Here is an 11,730-nt window from a genome sequence, read left to right as displayed (position 1 = left end):
GTCACCTTAGAAGCATAACTACTAATTACCTTAATTGACTTCAACTATTGCCTTGAGTGGGTTTTAAAGGTATAGAACTTTACTCTTTCTTTGTTCCAAAGCAGACCATGTAGTGACATTTAGCATCTCAAACTTAGTATATACAACCTTGTTAAACATAAAAGAATTTGAATAAGATAACAAATATATAAAGAAGAAGAGCAAACACACAATAGGGTTCAACCTCCCCCATGACAAAAGCCATAGTTTGCCATTCTCCATTATGGAATATTGATTTACATAACGATTTACATTCATATCTAATTGCAAATAAAATACAAATATCAATAAAAAAACAAAGTTGTGTGTGTTAAGGTATGATGTAGTTGCTATAGATAATAGTGTGTGTCGAATCATGATATTTTGATATCTCCACCGTGTTTGAAACATACTATAATATCTAAAATGACTCTAAAAGCCTCAATTCTAATTCTAGATAAGGGAGAAACAATTAAACTAAGTTTTTATTCTATTCTCTTGTTTTATGTGTAATCTTGTTGCTTTTATCAAGAAAGTTTTCCTATTTAAAAATGAACCACATAGAGAAAATAGTAAAGCATTCTATAAAGAAAGCTTATTTTGATAAAAGAATATATTAAATCTAATACTCTAATATTATTTATATTAAATATATTATTTAATTAAAAGTATTGTTAAATAATTTTAAGCTTATTATTTATAAATATAGTATATATATTATGATGTCATATAAATACATAATGTTATACATTATGTTTACTATATAGATTCATTTAAGGATTAATTACACTCATTAATTATTTAAACATATTAATTTAGTTAATTTTTCTTAATGATTTGCTCAACATAACACAAAATACATTAGTTTCCTATCGCTTATCTACCAAGCACATTGTAATTATGTTACATGCAATGCTTATGCATAAGAAGTTATGATTATGTGGTAAATTAAATAATGAATAATATAATAAATAAATTAAAAATCATATTATCTTCATATTAATTTTTTTAAATTTGAGGATTAAAAAGTAAATATCATCAATTGATAATAAAATTGCATGGATTACCAATAACATACTAGTGCTATTTGATATGGAAAATTTGTATTATATCGAGAAAAATCAAAATATCTATGTACTACGTTATGTGATGAATCTATATACAATCCATGAAAATAAGACAATCATGGAGTAAATTTAAGCTATGGACATCTTGGGATTGAAATACTTTTAAAAGTGATTAATAATTAGAATATTATATATTAAATAATAATTTATATTTTTCAATAATCTATAAAATTTATCCAATTAAGTATTTTTTAAAAATAAGGAATAATTGAATAAATTAATACTTGAAAATAATAAAACATCTAAGTTTTAAATAAATAAAAAGCTATTTTGATGAGAAGGTAAGTCACTATGTAAGTTTGAGCTAGAAAATTTGACTAAGTCTAGGTCATTGAAATGTCTAACTCTAAAGGCAAATAAATTTCTAAGAATTTAAAGTTGATTTGAGATGATACTTAGAGAATTTAAATAAGAAATTTTTATAGGGCATCTGCTATAGATCACTTGCTAATTCAAAAGATAAGGGTGAGATAATAAATTTCAAAGTTTATTAAAATATAACCTTTTGCTTATTGATGCAAAATATAAGTTTAGGTCACTTTAGGATTAAAATATCTCACAAAATATTTAAAATTTATAAAACTTGGATTTAGTAAGAATTGTAGATTTTTTTTTAATTTTTTAATTTTTATTTTTACATCGTCTTTAAATTTTCAACAGATAGAATTATAGTATATGAAAAATAGCTCCATAGGGGAATGATATAAAAATCACATTAAAAAACTAAACTAAAAAATGAGCCCTTAAAAATAATTAGTTAAGATGTGGATCTTTTGGATTGTTCAATAGAAAGGCTAGATGTCGACATCCATAGAGGGTGAATCTTCTCTCTCCAAATCTCAGGTTTTTAATTAAAAGAGTAGTGAGAATTATTTTTAAAAAAAGAAAAAATGAATAGTATACAAAATTTGAGTTTCTCTCATTTGGTATTTTTTATTCTTCCTTATTTCTCTTAGGGTCACTATGCTTGGCTTCCACTTGCATTTCTTGTAGGGATGTTGAGGAGAACCCCTCTTAGGGTAGCTTGAGGAAGTTGGGTTAGGTTGAGAAGGAGGTGGTCCATTCACAGGCTGTGAAATGTCATTGTCCAAGATTGTATCTAAGCTAGTAGATAATCCATGGAGATGAACATGATATGGGGATCTGGAGGAAAGCTTCTTTGCAGCTACCTTAGACTTAGTCATCTTTCCTACATAGCAAGAGATTTGAAATATCAATGAATAAGATGAAAAGTAAAATTCTCTTATATAGTGCTTAAACTTTAAGACTCATTCACATAGATACACTCTCTCTTTCTTTCTTAAACAACGAATTTCATTCATACTAAATACATTCTTCAACTAACTATCTTAGTTATCCATTTGCTACCTTCTTGAAGCCTTATTTCTAGCCACTTGGCATGGTTTTCTTTGGTACTTAAGCCATCACAACACACTCTTTTAGTGACAGGAAGTGATTCAATAATGTCTACAAGCAATTCATCAATACTTTCATTTGCTCTCTTTTCCCCCCAAAGTTGAGCTTTATTTGCAACTACGATCCTGTACAACCAAGATAGTGATTGGATCATTGTGTTGCTACTACTTAACCCTCCAACATGATCGGTTTTTCTTTGGTATCCACTACGGGCTATTTAATGTGAATTTTTCATCCCTTACGTGGACCAAACTTCAATGCTTCCATTTTCTACAAAGTATGAACCATGCACCTTAAGGATATGCTACAAAGGAAATATCACATATGAGTAAAAATATGCTCAATAATTTATACAAGTCATACACTTTAAAAATATTGACTTAGTATGCACTATGTAATCTGTGATAGAACTTTTGCTCCACGCTTCTAACATATTTTCGTAGAAGCTATACATAGTATCAATAAACTCTTGCTTATTTTCATTATAAAATACTATCTTTCGAAGTAAGGGAGCCAATTTATTGAGACTAATCCAAACCTTGGATTTGGCCAACCTTGTTTTACCTCCATTACTTTGATCAAGAACCATAAAATATAACTTTTTTCACCCATCATAATCTTGTGGCCTACAAATTGTGACATTTTTATCCTCATTGATGGGTACTAAAAGAAACTTCCTAGCCTTTGCTCCTACAAAGTAAGGCTTTTTTGGCAAGTTACTAATTTTTCATAATCTCTTATCATATTTTTCAATCGTTACTTGTGATGCTTGTGTAGCCCAATTTCTAATAGCACTTGCTCAACATTCCTTACATTGCAATGGTTTCTTTTTTCCATTGCATCTTATAAGCAAAGAAAATATACTCATATACAATTTTCTCCATGATTCTCATAAAATTATGCAATGAATAAATATGAACATGATTCAATGGAATATTGAAGATGGAATTCCAAGTGGGATATTCTTTATCGCATGTTGGTGCAACACTTGTTACCCTTTGCTGGTTCTTCATCTTGCCCTTTCCTTCCACCCTATCTATCAAGAAATATAAGCATGGATGCTTTGCATTTGTACCATTGGAGATTCCACATATGTATTTCAAGGTTTTCAAGTCTCCTATAAGATGCCATTTCACTAAGTATTGACCATACCCTTCAATTGAGAGCATCTTGCGATATTCTTGATGATGATGGATGATGTTTGGAATGCTTATGTGCATAAAGAACATCTATAGTACCTCAAATGTTTCCTTAGAAACCTCAAATGTAGCGAGCCACCAAACATGGTGCTCTAATTGAACACTAAAGTTTCTTGGGTTGTTCTTGTCAAATTGTAAATCTATGTTCATGAAAGTTACACTAACTCTTTCAACCTTTACTCCTTTGAGTTTTCTTAGAAACCTCAAATGTAGCAAGCCACCAATTACAATTATCCAATTTAGATTTCCTCTTCACCTTGAGTATTGCATAGGACCATCTCAATTGACTTTCAAGAGGTGAATGCACTTGAATCCTTGAATTTAAAGGCCTAAACCTTGTGAACACTTTCTTGGGGATTGGATCTAATCATTTGACACTGAGGCAATTTTGTTCAAATTGAGTTTCCCTATCATCTTAAGCATGCCCTGTATCATAATGTCTAACTTGCAGGCCCTTAAGACATTATGATTATATTATTTGAGGCTTAAAACATAAGATACCTATTTGGGATCATGCTAAGGCACCATCTATCAAACAAAAACTCCTTGAGTGAAAACACCATCATTTGGAGTGAATTTCTCATTACCTTGATCAAGCTCTGATCGAGTTGAGTTCCACCTTTTTTTATCACCTCAACTATATACTATTGCCTTGAACTTGAGCATTAAATCATTTGAAGTAGTTAGTTGAGTGCCAGGGGGATTACAAGACATCTATGTCATATCCAAGATAGAGCTTGCTCCATCTTGCCCACTTGTTTACCACCACCTCGATTACAGGACATCTATGTCATATCCAAGATAGAGCTTGTTCCATCTTTCCCACTTGTTTACCACCACCTCGATTACAGTCCAAGGGTATCACCACATATCACTACTATCTAACTCATTGTGTCAATAGACTTCTAGACATTGCCACCTTGATTGACATTAGCATACATTGTTACTAGCCACCCACTAGCACTTATCCACCAATAACTTATCACTTCTTCCACCACTGTCAATGATCATGTTTTGTGTTGACACTATCACTTACTGTGTTTTTAGTAAGGTATCATCTCAATTGAATTTTGGTACAAAAAGTATCTTATTTTCAAATTGACCTAGGACACGCCTTCATCTTGAGTGTTCCAAAGAGATGGGGGTGGCTAGATAATAAGGACCACTTCCACCAAGGTATCTAAACAATCAAATCCACCTCTTTTGTACCACCCCCTTCAAGAGCATCTCAACTAGAATAAAACACAATCTTGATTGAGTTAAAACACCATGATTTTATTTCTAAGAAACTATGATTGGAAAATACCATAAAAGCTAAGTCCCAAAGGAAAAAAGTAAAGGTTTTTTTGTGGAAAAGTAAACACTCATATTAGTGCTCTCACAACCTTGCAATCCACGACTTGATCTACCATAAGAAAGCTTGGAATTCTCATATTTAGGAACTACAAAGATAATCACAATTGCAACAGGAGAGAGGAAGTGAAACTACCTTGTAATTTTGAGTTGTGAGAGATTGCAACTATGCTATCTGCATTCTAGGTCTTTGCAATATCTCACATCTCTTTTAGATATGCATCAAAAATTGGAATTTTAATTTGAGAAATTGGTATGGAAATAAAAAGTTATTGGATTGGCATTAGATTGATTACCAAAATTTATTGCATGTGTTAAATGGCTAGTGAATGTCCATTGTGATTGTATCCAACAGGAATTGACATATCTTACTCTAGTCATTACAAAACTAATCCAAAAACACCACGACTAGTTGCTCCATAGTATCCCAATTTTATTAGAAGCATCAATCAAACCCAATCAATTCCTAGACTATAAAGAATCCTAAATTCACTCCTAAATCCTAGGATAATAGCAAATAGCAACATTTCCCACTCTTGGGTGGCAAATATCTCTATAATAGTGTAGCCAATGATGGTGTCCCTACAAAAATCTTATCATCAACTAATTCCTCATTGAAAAAATATTATCCCTACAATGAGTCCTAGTCATAAAGGAATTTTAGACAAGACTACTTGCTTCCAACTTCTATAGAAGCCCATGTGTCCAATTGATGCTATATACAAGAAAGTGAGCTAAGTGAGTTGAGTCAACTAGTGTGAGTTTCATTAGTTTAGTATCAAGGATTGAATTAATTATCCTTCTTGTAAGTTCATTTCACAATGTACAACTATTACATTCCTATTGAGAGATATAAGATTTCTTTACTCAAATCTCCTCTTGTAAGTCCATTTCACAACATGCAATTATTACATTCCTATTGATAGATACAAGCTTTCTTTACTTCGGTCTCCTCTGTTCAATCAGTTTCTTGTTTAGTCTTTGGTGCCTTGTATTGATTGATACAACTTAAAATCAAATCATTCATTACTAGAGCTCAATCTAAGATCAATTCATAAGGTGGTTTCTATGTGGTGCTAATTGATTTATTGCATTCGTAATGTGCATTTGTAGTGATAATTAGTCTTGACCTCTTTGTCAATAATATTCAAAATATTGGTATGGGATTGGTATTTGCTTTGGTAGTCCTCATGGTCTCAATGGTATTCCTTGTCCATCCATCTTGTCAATCGTATCACTTGACCATGTTTTCCTTCAAATAATCTACAAAAACAAGGAAATGGGTGGGTGTTTTAATATGGATTTTTTCTTATAACTAAAAGCAATCATATGGTCTAAATTGTTGATGGAAAGTCAATACATAACTTTTCAAGCACATGGTTCCATTCCTAGATGCCTTGGCTTGCTTAAGTGTGGCATTTTGCTCCTAACTTTGGAGCCTCAGCATTATCTCCTTCAATATAGTCCCAATAACCTTTACCTTCCATTGACCATGTGTGCACTACATTGAAAATACACCTTTGAACATTTTTGTTCGAAACTTTTCTTTGATCAAATTTGTATGCACAACATGTGTGCCTATACTTTTTATTCCATGTTTTAAGAATCCTCATTACTACTTTTGTTTAAACACCTAATTGAATCTCACATTAAAATATTCAATGATAGGTAGAGAAAGAAAATTTTTCAATATCTTCTATTTCATTTGACACAACCCTATTGAACAACTTCTTGAATCTCTTCTACATTAAGATATAGAAGGGCAAGATTCCCAAAGTAAATAATCCAACTATGCTAATATTGCCAAAAGCATAACACCTTCTTGAATCTCTTCTACATTAAGAAATGGAAGGGCAAGATTCCCAAAGTAAATAATCCAACTATGCTAAATATTGCCAAAAGCATAGGTTTGAAACTCAACAAAATATTCAAAATGCATTTCTCAAAGTAAATAATCAAGCTACTTTTTTATTGAATCTTACAAGGTCTTTTAAAAAAAGAGAAAGAGAAAGATAATAGACCATAAACAATATACTTGTCAAAATCCCACATTCATTTAAGGGAAAGAGCAAAAGAAAGAGAGATATTGTGGAATGAAAAATATGCTTTATTAAGCAACACTCTAAATGACAAGGATACCAATATGTAATTTAGGAATCTTTTCCAACTCCTGAACCCTAAATGATTTTATATTTGCTTGGTTATATAGAAGAATAAATATAGTAATGAGAAACTTTTAGGTGTGTATCTTTCTGAGACTGAAAACCATTAAACCACTTCAATATAAGAAATGAATCATAATGGCATGTCACAATACAAGGGGTCATGGGGTCGAGGAATAGCAAATTAGGGCCAAAAACGTTTCAAAATGGCACTCGTAAGAAAATGATTAAGTTGCTAATTAGAAGAGGTTTAGAAGAGAAAAACCCTCTAAATTTGGCTACTTGAACGTGATAAATGAGAGAATGTATGATTCATTTAAAAGGTCGAGTATTAAATATCATCAATCTTTAATGGACATTAAGTGTCACCTTTTCAGTCTTATTCTCTTGGAAATTGCAAAATCTTGTATTTTTGAATTTTCGCACCAAAAGACGTCGCTCATTTATTCCTCGACATTCATTTTCTACACCTCTCTTTCCTGTGGTTCTATTTCCTTCTCTGTGATATTGTTGCCCTGTTTAGGGTTCCCTACCAAAATGTTTACCATTACCTCTTCTAGCAATACAAGCGCAGCCCCACCATGCAAGTATACATTGGATGCAACGTTGGTCAAGCAACGACCGTACCCCATGAATCCAAAGCATGCTCATGCTATCAAAGAGGAAATTGACAAGCTGATGAGAGCTGGATTCATTTACGAAATTGAGCACACAGACTAGGTGTCACCCATAGTCATTGTGATGAAGAAGAATTGAAAGATTCGAGTGTGCGTCAATTACAAGAAGGTGAACACTGCTACGAAGAGAGACAACTACCCCTTTCCGTACACTGAGCACATGCTTGAGAGGGTGGCAGGCAAGGAAGCCTACAGTTTTCTGGATGGCTTCTCGGGGTACAACCAGGTGCAAGTGCATCCTGCAGACAGGCACAAGACCGCCTTTGCCACTGAGTGGGGCGTCTTTGCGTACGTAGTCATGCCCTTCGGGTTAACCAATGCCCCCGCCACCTTTCAACACCTCATGTGCACCATATTCAAGGACATGCTTCACAAGGAGTTAGAGGTCTTTGTCGATGACCTGTGTGTCCATTCGACCTGAATTGAATACCTAGACAAACTCCGCATGGTCTTTGAATGGTGTCGCTTATATCGCCTCTCCCTGAACCCCATGAAATGTCAATTTTGGGTGAAGCACGGATGCATCTTAGGACATGTGGTGTCGAAGAACGGCGTTGCCATGGACTTCTCGAAGGTCAGGGTAATCGTTGACCTTCCACCCCCAAGTGATTACAAGGGAGTTCAATGCTTCTTAGGTCACACGGGATACTATCGGCGGTTTGTACTCAACTACGCGCTAATCACTAGGCCATTGTACAAGCTACTAATCGTCTTCGAGTGGACCGAAGCATGCCAACGGGCGTACGAACAATTGAAAAAGGCTCTAACAACGGCACCAATTCTAGGTCTTGCTGTGACATTTTCTGCTCCTGCCATAATTTGTAACTTTTGTTAATATTTTTCACATAGCACTTTGCTGTTTTTAAACTCTTGACTGAATTTTTGGAAGCCATTTTTCTCATACTAATGCTTATGTCTTTCACTACTTTTACTTTACCATAACCCCTTTTTATTCATTTCCTATCTAATTCCTTTCACCATATTCCCCACGTACATACCCACCTTTCTTCCGGCTGAGAGAAGAATCCTTCCTAGGATTGGGAGTTAAAGGGTGGCATTGGTCCTGTTGGGGTAGGAATTTACGTGTGAAGAAGCCACGTATAGAATCGTGGGTTATATTCCAGTTGTGCATGACAATTGAGAGCAGCCGATTGGATAGAGACCTAGGAGATGTAGGTCAAGACATCATGAAAGAGATCCCCAGTATTAAGGCGGATGGCGACATGTAATTCCTATTTGGTGAGGAGTTGGTTGATATAGGGGTGGGCGAGCACATGGTTGTCGAATTGCTGATTGCGGGTGATGGCCAAAACCCTAAACGAGATGGGTGCCACATAAGTGGGGTCGTATTCAATGGTTTTAATTGCCCTGCGTTGCTCAGCATTGGTCATTATTCGGCAACCTTTTTTCTCCCATTGGATTCGCAGAGCAAACCACTACTGTAAGAACGTGGAGGGCGAGCTTGCCATCTGCATGAGCTCGTGCATCTCGTATTCAGGAACAGAATGGGGAGGCTTTCGATATGAAGTGACTAGGCGTCTGAGCTCCGCTTGCTCCTTTGAGATTTCATTGTTTGCTATTAGTTCGGTAGCGATCTTGGGGGATTTAGTAGTTATAAGTTCGTATTCCTCCCATGTGCATGGTAATGCACGAACCTCCGAAGCAAGGGTTCTGTCAAGGAGGCCTAGGTCTAGCCTCTCATAGCTTCTAGCGAACGTGGTGAAAGTGTCATCCAACATCCTGATGTAGGTTATTAAGTCATCCCCAGAGGTCGCGGCAAGGTCGTTAGCCAAGGAGAGGAAAGGTCGTATCGCGTATGAGGGTTTAAGACCTGCTGGTGGGGATGGTGCAACTGGACTAGACAGTGGTGACTCCCTCATTGGTGTCACAGGTTGGGCTTTGCACACGCAGAAGCACATTGAGGTGCTGTAGGAAGCTCTGGGGGCCTGGGGGTTGGGCTGGGTTCTGAGTGAGCAGTCATAGGGCTTTTTAAGCCCTCTGGATTAAGCCGGTTTAAGGCTTGTGGTGTTTGCTTTGGTCGATAGATGAGTTGAGGCTTACTAGCCGTAGCTGGCAATGGCGCGCTGATTATGTGCTGGGTACCACGTGTACAAGCCTTCCTTTCTAGGGTGATATCACTTGTAGATGAGCTTTTTAGCCGGCCATTTTTAGGCACCCAAATCCAGGGGTTGCCCTCGTAGTATCCTTGTGTCCGCAAGAGATCCTTAGGAATCCATCGCAGCATGGTTGTTCGTCTATTGCAATAGCGTCTATACTACCTCCTAGGCCGGAACGGCTGATGTTTTTGGCGGTTAGGGTCCCGTTTGGGTGGTGTACCCGAATGTGATTCCTGCCATTTTGGCACCCACATAAGTCTGGACTCGTTGGCCTTGTGAGCATTCTTGGTGGATTTGGGCCTGGGGTCGAGTGCGTGGCACAAAGCCACAGGTTTCTCCAGTTTAGACTGGGTCTGGAGCATGGTCCTAGGGGTTTCTACCGGTGGCATCGTGATGGTGGAGGAATCATGACAGCCCTTGCTGAAGGTCGTCACTATACGGGTGTTGCCGATGGCAAGATGAATGCAATTTAGGTTGTAATCCACATTACAGTGCGTTAGCTTCTTGAAGGTGCGACCCAATAGTGACACATTACCGGCTTCTTTAGTGTTAGGCAACACATGGAAGAAGACTAGTAAACTTTCAGTCTCGATGGAAACAAGTACCTTGCACTTCCCCAGGAGTGAATAGGTAGTACCCCCAAACAGGGTGAGGTTGGCATTAGTGGGCTGTAGTGTCGGTTGACCAATGCGTGTCCAACGGTCATGCGTCAAGATGTTGTAGTCGGCCCCTTCATCAATCAAGGCGTCGAAAGAATACACTGCGCCTGCTGTGACTGTGATTCGTAGATACACCGGTGCCACTGCTTCCTCGTCCTGATCCGTAAGGTCGGTTACATTTGCCATTTGGACGTTCAGTGGGGCTTCTAGCATGGGTGGCTCATGTAATGGATGGGAAGGAGGATAGTACTTCTTTACACGGCTGCTGTTAAAAAAGCCTACTCCTTCACCGTCAAGTTTCTCCAACTCAACATTCCCGGTTCTACCAATCATGCGTACTCTAAAAGGGCCTAGTCCTCGGAACTTCATCTTCTGTTTGTGTCCTTTTACTGAGTATAGCAGAACAAGATCCCCTTGTTCGAAGTCTCGCTGCTTGACATGCTTGTCAAACCACATCTTTCATCGAGCCTTCTCGCAGATGAGCGCGTGGGTGGCTAGAAGACGACTTTCTGACAGGCGTTCCAGCTCGGTCAGGCGTTGCGTCCATGCTTCATTCCCTTCCCATCGTTCTTGGAGTGCTATTCTCAGGCTAGGGACGAAGAATTCTACCGGTAGAATTGCTTCAGTCCCATAGGTTGGCCTAAAGGGGGTTTGACCAACGGCCATTTTATAAGTTGTGCGGTAGGCCCACAAGGCTGCCATCAACTTGTTGTCCCAGTCGCTTCTTGAGGCTGAGACTACCTTAGTCAGGATGTTAATAAGAATTTTGTTAATTGATTCTGCATGGCCATTAGCCTGAGGATAGTATGGCGAGGATTTACGATGGATGATAAGAAAGATGGATAGGAGATGTGCTATCACTTCGTTGATGAAGTGTGTGCCTTGATTGCTAACCAGTTCGATGGGGCAACCGAAGCGCGAGATCACTTGCTCCTATAAGAACTTGGCAGTCGTTCTAGTGTCATTTTTTCGTGTTGCTCTTGCCTCTGCCCATTTCGTGAG

This window comes from Lygodium microphyllum, chromosome 1 (assembly GCF_053477565.2).
Source record: "Lygodium microphyllum isolate KBCC chromosome 1, Lygodium_microphyllum_v1.1.10, whole genome shotgun sequence".
NCBI classification, from domain to species: domain Eukaryota; kingdom Viridiplantae; phylum Streptophyta; class Polypodiopsida; order Schizaeales; family Lygodiaceae; genus Lygodium; species Lygodium microphyllum.
Note: the sequence above shows the minus strand (reverse complement) of the source record.